Raw genomic sequence first — 8,024 nt, 5'->3', positions numbered from 1 at the left:
AAGAAATAAGACCTGAGGCATTGGCAGGAAAAATACAACAGTCCAGTTCAATTCTTCTGAAATTGTGCTATTTATCCTGAGAATTCTTTGTTATTTCATTACACAAGGAATAGGATCAGGAACAGGCCATTCAGCCCCTTAAGCCTAATCTAATGCTCGAGAAGATCAGTGATAATGGGAACTGCAGATGCTGTAGAATCCAAGATAACAAAGTGTGGAGCTGGATGAACACAGCAGGCCAAGCAGCATTTCAGGAGCACAAAAGCTTTTGTGCTCCTGAGATGCTGCTTGGCCTGCTGTGTTCATCCAGCTCCACACTTTGTTATCTCGAGAAGATCACGTGGCTTTACTCACAGCAAAGTCTCACGTACAGCACCGTGCTCATGGTGTACAGAGCTGTCATGGTCCTTGCCTTCCCATGCGCATCAGAAACAAGTACCACATACAGCAGACCCCTCAAATCCCTAGACAAACATCGTCAGCCCTGTCTTTGCAAAATCCTGCAAGCTCACTGGCAGGATGGGTGTAGCAACCTGAGTGTCCTCTCGCAAGTCAATAACCCAGTGTCAAGGCATTGGTTAAACACGCGATGGGCAGGCCATTGTCCATATGCCTCACACAAGATTCCCTCTACTCCGAACTCCGCGATGGTGGACGAGCACTTGAGGGCAGAGGAAACACCACAAAGACACCCTGACAACCTCATGAACCAAATGTCACATCCCCTGTGAAATTTGGAAATCACTTGCCTCAGAGCGTGCAAACTGAAGAAGAGGCACCTACAAAGACATCATCCACTGACTGAAGCAATGTAGTGGACATGATTGCATTGGAGAGGTTGCAGAGAAGATTCAACAGGATGTTGCCTGGGATGAAAAGTCTCAGTTATGAGGACAGACTGGACAAACTGGGTTTGTTTTCCTTGAAGCAGAGGGCGCTGAGGCGGGGATCTGATTGAGGTGTACAAAATTATGAGAGGCATAGACTGAGTACATGGTGAGATCCTCTTCCCCATGGCAGATATGCCTAAGGCCAGAGATCATAAATTTATGGTGAGAAGTAAATGGTATAGAGGAGATCTGAGGAAATATTTTTGTCCTCCTGTGGGCGTTAGATATATGGAAGTGCGGCCTGAGAGTGTGTTGGAGGCAGATATTTTCACAGCATTAAAGAAGCATCTGGATGAGAACTTAAAATGCCAGGACACAGTAGGCTCTGGACCAACTGCAGGTAAATGGGATTCGTTTTGTTTGGTGCTTGTTCGTCAGCATAGATGTGGTGGGCTGAAGGGCCTGTTTCTATGCTGTATGACTGGATAACTCGGTACTCTATTTCCATCACTATAGCTCCTTTTGTCTCTTCACATCATGGGTGAGTGTTTCTTCCAGTAATGCAGTAGGTAATGTATTCCTGCACAATTCATTCATGGGCTGTCTTTAGGCAGTTGTTAACTTGTTTGTTTTAAATGAGTTACGCTTAAATAGGGCACAAGGGAATTTACTTTGAATGTGAGCCTCAGTGCAGGTCCTGGTGAACACAAATCGTTACATTGCAACATCGACTACCACACTCCCTCAGCACTTGATTGGCTGGAAACTATTTTGGGACATCCGAAGATGGTGTCATGAATCAAAAATAAATTGCATTCATTCAACACCTTCCATGACCCTGGAACGTCCCAAATCACTTCAAAACAAATTAAGTACTTTTGAAAACAATAGGCATTGTTGCAATGCAGAAACATTAGCTGTCAAGTTGTGCACATCCTCCACTCTGAACAAACAGCCAAGAGATTATGGCTAAAATTTGTTTTGTTTTGTTCTGTGATGGATGAAGATTAGATAATGGCCAGGATAGTTGGGAAGACTCAGTGCTCTTTGTCTAAAAGATGCCATGGGTCATTTTACATCCACCAGCTGACAGTTTAACATCTCCCCTAAAAGATGGCACTTCTGCCAGGGCAGCATATGCACAGTATGGCACTGACTTGTCGGCAAAAAAGTGGCATTCATAATTCTGGGGTGAGGCTTGAACCAACTGCAGTAGAATGTTACATGCAAAGGTGATGATGTGATGGATCATGTCACTGAAACATCAGCTGAGCAAATCAGGGAAGGAGATCAGATTGGAAAGCAAAAAGGTATGTGAAGAGAGAGGTCTCACATACTGCACTAGAGATCTGTATCTAATAATGTGTAACGTGTCTATGTAAGTAAAGAGCTTCACAGAACTGGAGTGAGGAGAGAGCTTATTCCTACAGTAAGAATGAACTCGGGATGCCAGTGATTACAAAGACTGATACCGAATCAACCAAGCGGAGGCTCGGAGATCGTTTTGTGGAACACCTGCGCTCTGTTCGCGACAAATGATAACAACCTCCCTGTCATGAACCATTTCAATTCCCCCTACCACTCCCGGGACGACATGTCCATCCTGGGCCTCCACCAGTGTCACAATGACACCACCGGCAACTGGAGGAGCAGCACTTCATATTCCACCTCAGGAACCTACAGCCCAATGGCCTCAATGTGGATTTTACCAGTTTCAAAATCTCCCCGTCCCTGGCCTCATCCCATGACCAACCCTCCCTCTCATCCCCACCTCATTGACCTGATACACCCTGTCTATCTTCTCTCTCACCTCGCTGACCAATCCCCACCACTGGCTACCTGCACTCGCCTATCACCATCCCACCTACCTTCCCCAGCCCCACCCCTCCTCTCTCTATTTATTTCTGAGCTCCCTTCCCCCTCCTCCATTACTGAAGAAGGGTCTAGACCCTAAACGTCAGCCTTCCTGCTCCTCTGATGCTGCCTGGCCCGCTGTGTTCGTCCAGCCTCACACTGTGTTATCTCTGACTCCAGCATCGGTAGGTCTGACTATCTCGAGCCTTAAAGGCCGAGTGTTTAGCCACCCTTAGCCCAGAGGTACGAAGATTGAGTTGCTCTCTTGTAGTACCGTGGGAACATGCCTTCCCCTGGACCAGGAGGTCTCATGTTGAAGGCCCACCTGCTCCAAAGGTTTGTAATAACATCTCAGGTATGAAAAAAAACTTAAAGAATTGCTGCAAATCAGAAAGGAAAACAGAAATTGCTGGGGGGTGGGGGGCGCGCACGGGGAGAAACAATGCAGTAGGTCTGTGGGGAGAGAAACAGAGCAACTCTTTTGGGCCCTGTGACTCTTCTTCAGGATGCATTAAAAATACCTCTAAGTACATAAACAGTAAAGTTCAATTAAAACATAGAATAAAACCCTCATGACTTTCAGTCTCAGTATACACATGGGCAGTGTACATTTATAAATATTTTCAGTTACCCTATTGACATGTTATGACGTATATATTGACAGGTGGGAGCTGAACTTGGGCCTTGTAGCCCAGATGTAGGAACACTGTCACTGCATCACAAGAGCCCAAATCACAGAAATTTTTTTTTTAATTGACTTGCTCAAACATGCTAGGGCTCACCTCCAGGGCTGGTAAGATTTGAATCTAGAAGTAGGGACATTATCACTGCACCATTTCATGGCCAAATATTGGTTAGGATTTAACTAATGCAGAGGGTGCTTGTGGATATGTGTGTCTATGTGTGTCTGTGTTTGTGTGAGGGAGAGAGTGTGTGTGTCTCTATGTGAGAGTGGGTGTGTGTGCATGTGTGTATGTGCATGTATGTGCGTGTGCTTCTGTGCGTGTGTCTGTGTATGAGTACACATGTGTGTTTGTGTGTGTATGCATATGCATGTGTGCATATGTGAGTGCACATGTGTGTATGCATATTTGTGAGTGTGTGTGTGTGTGTGTGTGTGTGTGTGTGTGTGTGTGTGTGTGTGTGTGTGTGTGTGTGTGTACGTGAGTATACATGTTCGTGTTTGGGCCCAAATTTTAAATGTTGCAAAGTTCAAAAGGTTTTCCTCAGAATGTAGTGGTCATAGGTGTCAATTTTAGATCAAAACAGTTGAGAAATCTGAAAGTTCAAGACAAAAATCAGCCAGATAACAAAATACAAACTGTGTCACTTAGATGTTAGTTACTAAGATCTGGAACCAATGACTTGATGCCAATAGGCATTACATAAGAAGTAATGCAAGGAGTAATGAAAAGTTAATGCAGCCAAAGAGGAACCGATGGTATATCACTTCCTGGTGACAATCACCCGGTGGTACCAACGGTGCCACGTTTTTGTAGGAGTAAACATGCAGCCAGCACAGAACATATTTCCATAAGCATCTTGGCCAAAACGATGCGTGCCACCACCCCATACACGGGACATATGAGCCACAGACCTGCCAGTACCCCACTGCTCAGCACTGATTGGGTGACCTGCATCTTCACTCACAGTATATGGCTGTCTATTGCTTCTGCATAGATTTGTGTGACAAAATTCACAACATCTGGCCAGATGGGAGCCTTGAAAACGACAGACATTCCTACCTGATATTCCTCCCTTGTCACTGTACACCGTTATTAATGGTCAGGTGCAAGCCATCTCTGTCACCGCTCACACTCCCAATGGTGGGACCTGGAAAGGTTAGAGAAGCTCTTTCAGCAGTCTAATAACAGCAGGGAAGAAGCTGTCCTTGAACCTATTTGTGTGTGTGTTTAAGTTTCTGTGTCTTCTGCCTGATGCGAGGTGAGTATGTCATGAGTAGTGGAGAGATTAATGTACCTTTATAAGAGGCCAGTTTAGAATAGTTGGTTTCCATTCCTGCCAGTGTAAATTTAAAAGTAATTGCGAGAAGGATGTGAGGACGGTTGAGATGTGCTTTCATCTCCCAGAAGGAAAAATGGTGAAGAAGACATACTGGTCTCACTCATCTCATGCACTTCAAAATGGAGCACCAGTATGACCAGGAATTTCCCTGGTCTTTACCTCTGGGCAGCTAGACAGTGGTGCATGTCTGGAATTCATCTCCTGAGAAGGTGCTTGAGGCAATAAAGCTCCACGTAAAATGTCAAGTGGACATGGCCATGGACCAAGAGCTGAAAATTGGACTCGGCTGGACAGCTGTTTTCCAGCTGATCATGATACAATGGACGAAGTGGCTTCCTTCGGTGCCATTACTTGCTACAATTCTATAAAGCCCATAGTTGCAACTATTGATTTATAAATACAGGCAAATACATTTTTGAAAGTCAGAGTTGGGACTGCTTTCATCTCGCTTCAGCATTTTCATTCTAGATCACAGCACACTCTGCCACAAAACATTTTTCCCCAGTCCTTTCCCTGGGCCTTCACCTAATTACCTTAAAACTGTTTTCTCAGCTTCATTACCCTCTGCTCGTAGAAAATGTCTTTAGTCACCCCCCTTAGTGGTTATATCTTGCTCATTAAAAAAAGATCAGTCAAGGGAAGTAAATAGGCCAGGGTTCCCAGAAGTCCCTCATAAAACCTTAGGGCACTGAGTCACTTTATCTAACTAACAACCAAGTTTATCTTGGAACAGTGATTGAAGTTAAAGTAAATATGACAGTGAATAGTTACAATCTCAGGAAGGTTCACTTAATGCCATACACCCAGTACCTCTGAGTACCTAATAAAAACTGGAAGAAACTGCCAATGCTGTAAATCAGGAACAAAAACAGAAGTTGCTGGAAAAGCTCAGCAGGTCTGGCTGCATCTGTGAAGGAAAAAACAGAGTTAACATTACAGGTCTGGTGACCCTTCCTCAGAACATATTAACAGCCCCAGTCGGGGAACTCATATTCTTTGAGATCCACCTGGGTCACATCATTACAATCTGAAGGGTCACCAGACCTGAAACTATAACTCTGTTTTTTCCTTCAAAAATGTGCTGGACATGCTGAGCTTTTCTAGCAACTTCTGTTTTTACTCCTGAGTACCTCCTTAACCACTCCAACTGATAACACTATTTTTCATTCCAATTTTTACTTTACATAGAGTTTCCCTTTACAATTCAACTCACGCACTTCAACTTATTGCATTAGAGAATCTGAAAGGACAATTGGATATCCCATATATGATTTCTGTGTTCAGTATTATAACATACCATGCAAAGTCAAAGTTGTTTCAATATTAATTGGGTCATGAAACTACTTAACATTAGATGTGATCTGTAAACCATTGCACGTGGCTCTATTTATGCCTGTTGTAAAGATTTCAGAAGTTCAAAGGAAATTTCATTTCAGATTTAACCAGAAACATCTGTTGAGCTCTCGCTCCCCCCACCTCCTGCTGGCATATTACAGGGCCATTAAACAGCAACTGTCTCCTCAGAGTAGCCTGTGCAGTGTTTGAGATGACAGGCAATTCACAGCCATCAGTTTGAGATGGGTTGCAAACCATTAGCTCATCATCTTCTTTTTCTCTCCCTTAGCACAACTTGATGTATCCTTTCCCCTCTTCCCCTCCCACCTCTGCATTCTTTTCCCTCTCCTAATCGACCTTTCCATCAGCTTCCCATCACATCCTACCTTGCCAAGCCTCCCTCTAACAGCCTTCCTTCAGAGCATTCTGTTGTCTCAGTGAACACAAGGAAACTTCAATCCCCAATTCCGAAAGTGATGCTGGAAAGCAAGTGGATTGAACACAGTGGGCTTGTGGTAGCAAGGAGGCTGGCACTACCACGAAGTTAAGGCAGTAACCAAGAAACTTGTAGAATAGTCGACTGTAGTCAAGGTCATGTGGTCAGGATGACAAGGGTCAATGCATTATCAAAGGTGGATGGCAAGCATGAAGAGGAAGAAAACAGTGGGAGAATGGCATTAGAGAGAAGACAGACTTCCTTGTGAGGCCCCAGTGTTAAATAATAAGTTGGAGGAGACAGGATTTACAGCACAGTCTAATTAAAAGAGCCTCAACAGAATGCGGCAACGGAGAGCCAGAAGCTTCTTCCCATGGTTCAGGGAGTTTAAAACTAGACGGTGACAGGGGAGAGATACAAAAGGGACCAGAGGGTCTGTTGTTTTCACACAGAAGGTGACAAGTGTCTGGAATGGGCCGCAGGAGTTAGTGGTGGAGGCATGTACAATTTCAACATTTAAGAAATATTTGGACAGATGCATGGATCGGATGGGGATGGAGGGATATGGACCAAATACAGGCAAATGGGGAAAGATTGATTGTGAAAATTGGGTGACGTGGTCAAGTTGTGCTGAAGGGCCAGTTTCCACGCTGTAAATCTCTATGACTCTATCTCCCAATATTTTATTTTAATTCATGCACAGTAACTGGATATCACTGGCCATCCCTCATCGCCAAGAGGGCAGTTGATTGTGAATCACATTGCTATGGGCCTGAAGTCAAATGTAGGCCCAAACCAGGTAAGTTTCCTTTCCAAAAATGGCATTAGTGAAGTAGATGAGTATTTTTGACAATCAACAATGATTTCATGATTTTCACTAGATTTAATTGAAGATTATTTTTGAATTCATATTCTACCAGGTGCTGTGGCAGGATTTGAATTTTGTCCCCAGAACATTCTGGGTACCTGACTTAGATGTCTAGTCAATTACCACTGTTAATATCAATGTGCCATCACCTCATCTAAAGGCAGGATTATTCCCCCAGCAAAATACAGTGAGTGGAGGATAGTTACAGAATGATTATTCTTTGTGTTATGTCAATCCCAGTCATTTGCAGCAGGGAGAGATTACCAAATTACCTGAATCTAACCAGGTATAGTGCAGTCACTATCTTCTCATAGGGTATATTGTTTGGTTGAAAATGATTGTACTGCAAATAAAACTTCTCCCCCATCAACAATAAAATATTGTCTTCTCTTGGTTAGCCCCATTTGTATTCGATGTAGGGTTTCATCCCTTATTCTGGTTGATTTCACACAGTGACCTATGACGATGCAGTCATTTTATTTTGTTCTGGCTTTCTTTTTTGAAGAAAGGTTGTTGGGCAGAGGTGCTGAGCTGTATGCAACAAAGAAAACAACTCGTGAGGCCTTGGTTTTTTTTTTAAAGCTGGAATATATGAAGTAGCCTGGGTGTGGCCAGCTCTCACAAACCAGGTTTTCTGGTTTTTTAAAATTTTTCTGTTCAGTTTTAAGCAGAAGTC

The sequence above is a fragment of the Stegostoma tigrinum genome, chromosome 9, assembly GCF_030684315.1.
Source record: "Stegostoma tigrinum isolate sSteTig4 chromosome 9, sSteTig4.hap1, whole genome shotgun sequence".
NCBI lineage: Eukaryota > Metazoa > Chordata > Chondrichthyes > Orectolobiformes > Stegostomatidae > Stegostoma > Stegostoma tigrinum.
This window is presented reverse-complemented; position numbering follows the sequence as displayed.